We start from the raw sequence: 11,206 nt of genomic DNA on the forward strand, positions 1-11,206 counted from the left end.
AATTTTATAATAACACCATATTATCATGCGACTTTTCCTCCCACAAGCTAACGTTGTACACCTTGGTTACTGTAGATACAGAGTGTTCAAAACCATGGATATTAATTAACTTTCATATCATGAATGTTGGAACTTACTGTTGTGTGTGGAATTTTGTCGATCACTTGACCTTTGGTGATGGAAGAAGGTTCATTTACCAATTTCGCTTCTACTGAATTTATATCCTCAATTTGTGATGTATCTATGTCTTCAATAGGTTCAACATCAATATTGTCTTTAGAAATCAATTCCCCTGACTCTACATATTAATACTTCACAGGCAATTTATCGAACACCTGGCCCGCCTTTGAGCTTCTAGCATCGTAGGATGATGCAATTGTAGAGGACTTTAGAAAATGACTGGGAGCATAAAAGGGAGACTCCACAGCTGATTGTGAAACCACATGGGAAGAATTAACGTAGTCAGAATGAACCTCTGAGGAATTATCTAGACTCCCCAACACATCTATGTTTGTTTGTTGTTGAAATCTCTGAGTAAATGTACCCTTGAAATAGTTCCGATAAAAAAATAGCTTGTTCCGAAACAACCAATCGAACCAGGAAAGAGATTCACCATCAAGGTAGAACAAAGGTAGAGGTAGCCACTCCTCGAAGAATCCAAGGTATGTGAAGTACAACTCTGCCCGAAAAATCCAGTTCTTTGGGTCGTAGTTATTGTTGCCACTAAATCTAGGTAGAAACATAGCCATTGTTGGAGTCTGATGGATGAAAGCACCAATATAGCAAACCCGAATTCTCAACTGAAATACTCAAGTATTATAGAATCACTAATAGCCAAATTACAAAGACAACACTTCCAACTATTGAATTACAATGCAAAATATCGAAATAACAAGTCACTAAAGTTAGAGATAAAAATGGAGATAGGAAGCTTAGACTCTAGAAAAAGATGATAGGATATGACAATTTCTTTCACAATATGCCTAAATTCCCAAAACCGCAGTGATAACATTTTTATCTCTACTCAACCTTGATCCCAAACAAATATATGTGGGGTTGTCTTATTCTTGGGCCTCCAGATGGTTTAGCCTCGGGCCCAACAGCTTGTCTAGCCTCTAGGATATCCATGTTCACAACACTTTGGTACATAATTTTCATTCATAGAATGACCATCTAAGAAAATTGTTAAGAGACTCCATTAATCGGAGTGTTTGAAGAATTATAAGAGTGAAACTGGGAGAACTGAAAGAGACTATTTTCATTCATATGCAACTTACAATGAACAATACATTTATATAGCTATCAATTGTTCTACCTACCAATGTCTTCTAAAAACTTCTACTCTAAATAACTAACAACTTCGATTGCCATGTATAATTAATTAGTTACATGTCCTCAACAATCCCCCTCAAGATGAGAGATAAAAAAGACATTTTTCATTCCAAGCTTGTCAATCAGTGCTTCATGTTGAGGCTTGCACAACCCTTTGGTAAGTAGATCAATGTACTGTTCTTTGGTTCCTATATGTGTCTGAATAAGCCCTTCCAAAAACATTTCCCTTACTAAGTGACAATCTATATTAAAGTGCTCTGTTTTCTCATGAAAAATAGGATGTGCAGTTATCTGTATGGAATCTTTGCTATCACAAAACAGTTTTACAAGAAAGTTTACTTCTATTCCTAGCTCCTTGAACAGTCCTTTAAGACATACTATCTCAGCTCATGTGGTAGCCATACTTCTGAACTCTTCCTCTACAGAACTTTTTGACACAATACTTTGTTTTTTTTTATTTCCAAGAGATCATTGCATTTCCAAACTATACGACATAGCATGTTACTGATTTCCTGGACTCCACACAAGCTCCCTAGTTAGAATCATAGAATGCTACCAAGTCTGAACATTTTTTGCTTTACATGAACAACCCAAGACATGTAGTCCCTTTAATATATCTTACTACTCTGACTGTTGCTTCCATGTGAGACTGCACGACTAACAAAATAAGTACTGAATATCTCTATCCTTGATTCCAATTCACTGCTCATAGAGTTGTATAGTTTGGTTTTGATCTTTGGACTGGAGAGTATAAACGAGATGTTCATGATGTTATTTTTCGTTATGGTTAATTTAACGTCTCGCAATTCTCTTCCAACATCACTTCTTTAATCATCGACATAATCCCTCTTGAGTTGGAGGTTCTATATATTTGTACTTCTAAGCTCATGAAAGAACCAAGGTCAACTGAACTAGACGAGTTTGTTAAGGAAATCCAAAAAGCATCTCCAAGGATTCTTCAACATTATCTGATTCTTATCCAAGGACGCATGGTAGGTGTAGTAGCTGTCATGATGGAGTTCCTATTGATATTTCTCACTGATATACCAAAACATTTTATCCATCGTTACAAATTGAACTTTTATCCAACGATATGTTGGCACATGTTAGAGTACTTACAAGGAAGATATCTATTCTGGTGAGCTCGGAGAATAATATCAATGAAATGGACTTTTTAGCTCCAGACTTCTTGCTAGAAATTGAACAATTGCAGGGAGATACCAGACAAATTTTTTTGAAAGCCCCAAAGTCAACTCAACTTTGCTTTCCTTTGGATGATGGTTTCCTCTTCATGAATCTTCTACTCAGACGTATATATGATTTTCTCATTTCCAATGTCTATACAGTTTCTCTGATAAAAAAATTTTGGTATGGTGAAAGAAAGCCTCAAATTCCTAAGATCATCTTTCGGGAAATTCAAAAAAACATTGGATGACACTAGTGGAGTAGTTAAAGATTGTTAGGTACGTTCTTTAGATGTTGCATATGAGGTACAACATGTCATTAGTTCCATTTTTTTCATAGATAAATCTCTCTCGCATGTCATTTCTCACTTCTGAGTGTCACTGATAAGATCAAGCTTATCGTGAAAGATGTTACCAATTTACACCTGGATGATAAGAATCGGGATGACCCCCTTGATGCAAAGTCTTCTGATAAGCCAATTGAGTCAACCTCATCATCTTTTATTGAGGTAATAGTAGGTCATGAGCAAGAGGAAGTGTAGTATTTTAGTGTTTTGATGATTCTCACAAAGGCTGGACCTAGTCAAAGGTAGAACACCCTCATCCAAGTCTGAATGGTGAACATGTAAAGCTATCATGTCAGTGGTTAGGTGAGAAGGACAGTGTACTCCTCCAATGATAATGGACGAGGTTGTTTGTTCAACGGATAATACATCCTTGGTTGATTGATGTATTCAACATAATAAACAACAAAGATCATTCATTCAAAAGTGTGATATTTTGTCTTTGAAGAAATCAAGCTTTAACACACATACATCAAGGGACCTGATAGAGCTATCAAGGACATCTTATAAGTGTTGTTGTTTATATGCTTGTAATGTGCTAATATTGTAAGATCTGTTTATCATCTATAAAGAAACGCATCAAGTCTTTGCTTTGTGTACCAAATACAAGAACACGGTAAGAGTTAATTTTGTGTCTTGTAAGTGAAGTCTATATTAATTAGAGTTAGTTAATATAGTGGGCAATGGAGACATTGCTTTGGCTCGGTAAACTAATAGAGTTATTACTTGTAGTGAGATTAAGAGTTTAATCTCGTGTGGTGTATTTGAAGTCTCTATTCACTTGTTGCTTGACATTAGTGAAAACAGTTGGAAATCCTGTGAGTGCAGGTCGTGATTTTACTCCCTTGAGTAAGGAGGTTTCTACATAAAAACTCCTTGCCTTTACTGTTCTTTAAATTTCTTTCACTGCATTCTAGTCTACCTTTGACCTGGTACTATAGTACACTGTAAGGTAGCACATCTCACCAGAAGCCTGGATCATTGACCAACTTCGTGATGAACATGAATCCAAGCTTGATGTCATTTCGATTGTCAGAATGCCAGGACTCGGTAAAAACTACTATGGCCAAGAAGTGTATGGAAATAAATTAGTTTCTAGTTTTTTCAATGTTCGTGCTTGGTGCACTGTTTCCCAAAAGTATAACAAGTCAAAGGCATTGCAAGGGATTTTTCAGCAAGTTACTGTCTTTGGAAAAAAGAAAGTGAGGCTGACCTTGCTGAAAAGCTACGAGGACCACTATACTATAAAAGGTATCTCATAGTCTTGGATAATATGTGGGATATTGCAACAGGGGTGATGTTAATATCATGTTTTCCAAGGGTTAAGAGAGGAAGAAGTATCTTAACTAGTCAAAGTAGTAAGGTATGTCTGCAAGTTAAATGATGTACTGATCAACGAAGCTGCACCGCTAAACTGTCAGAAGTTGGATACCAAATAGTTGAGAAATGTCAAGGGTTTCCTTTGGCTCTTGTTTTGATTGCTAGAGTAATTGATAGAGGAAGGGAATGAAATAAAAAGGAAAGGAATTTGCAGCTTAAGATTCAACATAATCTGGATTCCATTATTTCTGCAAACAACAATTTGCAGATGATGAAGGTTATGCAATTAAGTTATGACCATTTACCATTCCACCTGAAGCCGTTGTTGCTTTACTTTGGAAGATATCGAAAGAGAAAATAAACTCCATCTCTAAGTTGATACAGTTGTGGATGGCCGAAGGGTTGGTGGATGATTATATCCAATCCAAGAGTAGTTTCGAGGAAGAAACTTAAAGTTACCTGGATGCTTTAATTTCTGGTAGCCTGATAATGGTTGATCATTTCCCCTCCAAGGTTTGCTATGTGCAAGATGATGTGCACAATTTTTGTTCAGGAAAAGCTAAAAAGGAAGAGTTTTTCAAGTTAATCAATTCAGTTGAACGATTTCATGCTTTGGATTTCCTACACAATCGTCTAGCCATTCATACTGACAATGGCCAACTCCACAAAAGAAGTGATTGTTCAGTTATAATAAGTCTTCAGCGGGTAGTAAGCATCTCGTATCTTTGAAAATGAGTGGTTTTCTTGAGATTCGGTATGAAGTAAAAGCTATCCCACTTTCATGGGTGAACCTCCAGAATCTAGAAACTCTATTTATCAAAATGGATCATGGCAACATAATGGTACTACTGCCCGAAATATTGGAACTATCAAAGCTGAAACATGTGAGAATTGACATGAGTTCTTTCTTTGAAAAGGATGCGAACAATATTATCGAAGCTGAGAACTCAAAGTCAGAAGACTTGGCAACTTTATCCACAATTCTTTTCTCATATTCTGAAGGCACAAGTAATACTCTGGAGAAGTTCTCAAATCTTCAGCACTTTGATTGCATCATCCAGGAACATAGATATCCTCCTACACACGGCGATTGGTTTCCCAAGTTTCATGTCCTTAATAAACTTGAATTACTTATTGCAAGATATTACAAGGGTGACGTTTATGACTCCGAGTTAACCCCACCTTCCAATGAATATCACTTCCCTACCAGCTTGAAAGAGTTACAGTTGTACAGTTTTCCCCTGAGACCTGCTTTGTTGTCAGCAATCACGGCATTGCCTAAGCTTGAAATTCTGGAGTTTATGATCTCTAATTTCATCGAGAACAAGTGGGACGCAAGTGAGGACATCTATCAAAGTCTTAAGACTTTGACTTTGCGAGTGGTAAACCTTTTAGAATGGCAAGTTGATAGGGAAACTTTTCCCAAGCTTGAGGAATAAAAACTATAATACTATAGCGAGCTTATACAGATTCCTTATGCATAACATATATACACACTTTAAAGTCCATCCATTTAACTTGTATTAACAACGGTGAACTTGTAGATTCAGCCAGTGCGATTAAAAAAGATGTGGAAGATTTCACAGGAGAAGATAAACTTAGTATCCATGTTTCAATTGTTGACTCAAGTAGCGAAGAGGTAATTAATTTCTTACATCCTTGATTTAGCATTGAGTTCAAGTTATACTAACTATATATGCACTTTTTGTTAGATTGTAGATATGAACTTGGTTTAATCTTAGAGATCCAAGGAGATGGAGCACTGCATTGACCATTGCCGTTAATTTATTACATCTTCGGAGTATTTGTCCTTACATGCTCATTCATGTTGCAATAAAAATGAAACTTTTCTTTTTCATCTTCGACAATGTAGACCTCAGCTCTTTCTCATTTGCTTTTTGTCTATGATGTTATGGTTGTTATTGAATCACGTATAATATTTATTATTCACTTGTTCCCTCTTTCATTGTTAAATATGAGTTTTTATGGTCTATTACAAATGTCGCGATTCCTGACCATATAATCATAGTTTTCCCTTTCAAAGATCATTGGTAGGCTACTACAAATTAATGCATCCAAATAAATCTCAACTGCTTCCTAAACTCTTGAGTTGATTTGTTTTAAGGACATATAACTGATTAATTATACATGGCAATCAAATTTGTTAGTTAGTTAAGAAAGTTATTTAGAATAGAAGCTTCTAGAAGACATTGGTAGTTAGAACAATTTTTAGCAGAGCCATGAGAAATCAATGTCTATTGTGTGCCTTGAATCAAACTTTGTGTGCTCGTAGTAGGACTTTGATTTAGGGAAGGATTCCAACTCGATTTTGTCTCTATTTTTTCGCTTCAATTCCAGCGAATACAACTCTATTATGGTGATTCTTGCAGAAGTTCCTGTCGCTACTACAGTGCAGCAACTAGGATGCAACTCAATCCAGCTGACCAGGTATATCACAAACATCCTTTATTCATTCATCCATTTGATACTCAAGGTTCTGTTCTGGTTTCAATTCAACTTTTCGAATATGAAAATTACTCATTGTGGAGTAGATCCTTGAGACTTGTTTAACTTGGAAAAAACAAGTTAGAATTTCTATTAGGTACCTACAGAAAGGACATGTATCTTGTTTCTATCCATGATAGGTGGGAGAGATGTAATGTGATTGTTATAGGTTGGATTATGAAGACTGTATCTAAAAGTCTAGTTAGTATAATCATATATGGATCTGATGCTCACACTGTTTGGGAAGATCTTCGTGAGAGGTTTGATAAGGTTAATCCATCTAGAGCATTATATTTGCATAAGGAGATTGTTACACTGTCTCAAGGCATTGCTTCTGCGTCTACCTACTTTTCTTGCTTGAGAGAACTTTGGGATGAATTTAAAACCTTAATGCCTCCTCCTTCATATGCATGCCCTGAATCCAAGCAATACTCTGAACATTTAATTTCCAGTTTCAAAAGTTATGGCAGTTTCTGATGGGGCTAAATGAGTCATATGCTCATGTTAAAAGTCAAGTGCTAATGATTGTTCATGTGCCTAATGTTAATCAAGCTTATGCTATGATCATAAATGTTGAGAGCCAAAGGATTAATAATGCTCACAACAGCTCATCTTCCCTTGAAGTTCACTCAGAAACTGCTCTTATGAGCAATAGGGTGTTTCATAGCCATCATGCTGGCAATGGTGGCTATCAAACTGGATCCAATAGCACTACAACATCAGGCACATGAGGGAATACTGGATAAAGTACTGGTAATGGTAATGGCAATTATGGAGGTTTTAGACAAAGAAATCCTGGTGATGGAAGGAATGCCTATGAGAATGGCAAATCTCAAGTCTACTATGATTTCTGTCACTTCAAAGGCCACACTAGAGATCATTGTTACAAACTTCATGGCTATCCTAAGAGGAAAGGAGGTGGATCTTTCTCTCATGACAATAGTGTTGCTACTGGAGGAAATCATCTCAATGATGATGGAGCCTATGACCCTCTTATAAGTCCTAACACTAGGTTTTATGTCTCATCCTCTAGCATTCTTTCACCAGGTACACAAGGTATGTCATTGTTTACTCATGAACAATATACGTAGATCCTTCGGATGCTAAGAAAGGGCAAAGAAGTGGATACTATGGCTAATATTGCTACTACTAGTACCTCAGGTACTGTCACTGCACTTATGTCTGATGTAGTGAAGTATAATTGGATTGTTGATACAGATGCTTCAAATCATATGGTTTATAATCTCAAAATGATGAACCAACATAAAGATCTTAGAGATCAAGGAACTTTAAAAGTAAATTTACCCATAGGAGGTCAAGTTCCCATTGGTCATGTTGGTGAATCACTTGTTTTTCAAGATAAAATAGTGAAAGATATTATGTTTATCCAGAGTTCAAGTACAACCTACTTTTTGTCTCCCAACTAACAAAGCAATTGAGATGAGTTACGTTATTTTTTCTTGATATCTGTATCTTTTAGGATCTCTTCAATGGGAGGGTCCTGGGGATGGTAAAGATAACCAAGGTATGTCCCTGCTACAAATAAATCTCAAGCATGAAGAGCATGTTGTTACCCGCTCATGTAACACCTACACTAGTTTTACTTTTTCTATTTTTTACTTATTATAATAAATGACCTTTAACTAGTCTTTGGAATATGAGACTTGGCCATGCACCTATTAAGGTCTTAAGCAAGATAAATTGTTTTCCTAGTGTGCAAGAAATGGATCATAATTGTACTGTTTGTCTTATTGCTAAACAGACAAGACTGTCATTTCCTACTAGTTCTTCTACTTCTACTTCTGCTTTTTATATTATACAAGGTGATGTGTGGGGGCCTTATAGGGTTCCTAATCATGATGTTAAAAGATACTTCCTCACATTGGTTGATGATATGTCTAGATATACCTGGATTTAATTATGCATACTAAGTCTGATACACTCATTGTCTTAAAAAACCTTTATGAGTATGGTGAAAACACAATTTGGAATCAATGTGAAGTGCCCTAGAACAAATAATGGGACTGAGTTCTTCAACTCCCAAGTTCATGATTTTTTAACAGAGAATGGGATCTCACATCAGAGCTCTTGTGTTTATACTCCTCAACAGAATGGAGTAGTTAAGAGGAAGCATAGGTCTATCCTTGACAGGGCTAGAGCCTTATGGTTATAGGCATGGAAACCTTTGAAGTTTTGGGGAATTTGTGTTTCAACAGTAGTGTATCTTTTTGTAACACCTCAGAAGTTAGCAATTCGAAAGAAAGGGTAGTTCAGAAATCTGTCTAAGAACTGGTATTTATGGGTCTAACCTATGGACCGTAGGAAGTCCTACAATGTAACACCTCAGATTCAAAAAGGGTAAAATTTCAACTGTTGCAGGATCTGGTGCCATAACCGACAGACGCCACCGATGGTTCGTCGTCTGGCATACGACCCATAGGTAGGCCCGTGATTGGCCAGTTAGATTCTTCAAATTATCAAGTTTTCTGTAATTTTCAACGGTACACTTGGACGGTTCGTCTCCCAGTGCACGAACCGTGCATAGGTCTCGTAGGTGAGTCCCAAACTTAGGGAAATTCTAGGGTCAAAGGTTGAGACCCACGGTTGAGTTTGGACCATGGCACATGGGTGGGTCCCATTGTTTGAGGTCCAAAAGTGTTGGTCTCTGAACTTATCGACGACCAATCAGTACGGTCCGTGAGTTGACCAACAGACCGTAGGTCGAGGTCGTCGATAAGCTCGACTGTTATTTCTTAAGGGATTTTGGGTCATTTGCTAATTATTTTAATACTATGTCATTTTGCCCTTCACCTAAGCCCTTATATAAGTGTTTTAAACCCCCAAATTTTCCCAATTGAAATCATTCTCTCAAATTCTTAAAAGAAGAACAAGTCCTCCTCTCAAATAATTCTCTCTCTAGAAGTTGAAGAAGAAAGCTAGGGTTTCAAGATCAAACCTCCTAATCCTCCATTGAAGTCAAGCAATTAGCATTGAGGTATGACAATTTTCATCCATGGAGCCCTTTCCTCCATGGAGTCCCCAAATTTTCTAATTTGTAAAGTTAGAAATCCCCAATTGAGTTACAGGTTTTCTTCTATGTTATGGGTTCTCTTGATTATTGATTTAATTGATTTTTTTATGTTCTTTCAAGCATGAATTGATATAATTCCATGGTTTTTATGATGAATCCCCTTGAACCCATACACATCCCATGTTTTCCAAGTTATGATGATCTAATATGGGTTATGGAATTATGAAAGATGAATTTATGAAATCATGCATGTTCTCATGAAATATGATGTCAATGTTTTAAGGATGCTTTGAGAGTGAAGTATCAATGATGTTGTTGTTGTTGTGTTGTTGAAAAGATTTCTCATATACACATGAAAGCATGATTGTGAAAGGTTTTCTCACATAATAAGGGTTCTTAAGGTTGAAAGGCTTTTTCACCTAAAATTAACCAATGATAAGGAGCTAATCTAATATCGAGGAAAGCGGCGATTACCGATGTCCTCCAAAGACTAGGCAAGAGGTGATTACTCATGCCATAGGATAATAAGACAAGAGGCGACTATCCATGTCTTATGATAGCTAAGTTAAGATGAGTCTAAAGAACATTCCGTGGAAGTTATGCTTAGCACCGAGCGGACAAGTGGAGATTACCCATGTCCCATAAACTATGTGCCAACATAGGATTTGTCTAGACAAACATTACCTAGTGGATCCACTAGAAGGTTCATGGTCTTACCTTGGAAAGTAGGGCAAACCTTTTCGGTGTGGGTGACACCGGATTCCATGTTATTAGCTCACATGGTCTTACATGTCGGTTAAGGATACTTTCCACAAGTTATGACGAATTATGGTTACTTAAAGAAGTATCTAATATGGACCATAAGGATGACTTTACTTGCATCGACCTTATTCATGAGCTATGTTTTGAACCTCATGTTATGTATTTTAACTTGGTCCTTACATATTATGAAATGTCCCTTTTTAGCATGTTTTATATGTTTTTATACATGGTTATCATGTTTGGTACATGTTTGTACTAACGCATACTCTTGCCTATATTTCCCCAAATGTAGGGTCCGATATTCAGGATTCTCAGTCTCGGCTAGAGGTTGTTGGAGAGATTTCGAGCTTTGGTGAGTTCTCATGCTTCGAGGATCGGACTTTTATAACTTTTAGTAAATTCTTATTTTCATACTTTGTACATGACGCCAGGGTTACGTCCTAGTCACTCTTGATGTATTAGATGGCAAATGAGACTTTGTACACTTCCGTTTTACTTTAATAAAACTCTTAGATTTGAAATGTTTCTCTTTATCTCTTTTAATTTTCTTATATCTTGTTATGTATGCTAAGTGGCTTGTGTAGGGCCTCTCAGGTCCTATATTCCATGTTAAACCTAGGGGGTACCGTGGGTCGTGACATACGGGCCGTAGTAAGTAAACCGTATAACAAGGGTAGAGTTTTTGTAAATTAAGTCCTAATCCCTTTTTCTATGATTGATTAGTATGG

The 11,206-nt window shown here is 36.7% G+C and overlaps 1 pseudogene; it reads left to right on the plus strand.

Moving 5' to 3' along the window:
- The first annotated feature begins 1,413 nt into the window (after positions 1–1,413).
- Positions 1,414–7,162, plus strand: LOC125858922 (putative late blight resistance protein homolog R1B-14; annotated as a pseudogene).
- The last annotated feature ends 4,044 nt before the right edge of the window (positions 7,163–11,206 follow it).

The sequence above is a fragment of the Solanum stenotomum genome, chromosome 3, assembly GCF_019186545.1.
Source record: "Solanum stenotomum isolate F172 chromosome 3, ASM1918654v1, whole genome shotgun sequence".
In the NCBI taxonomy this organism is placed as follows: Eukaryota; Viridiplantae; Streptophyta; class Magnoliopsida; order Solanales; family Solanaceae; genus Solanum; species Solanum stenotomum.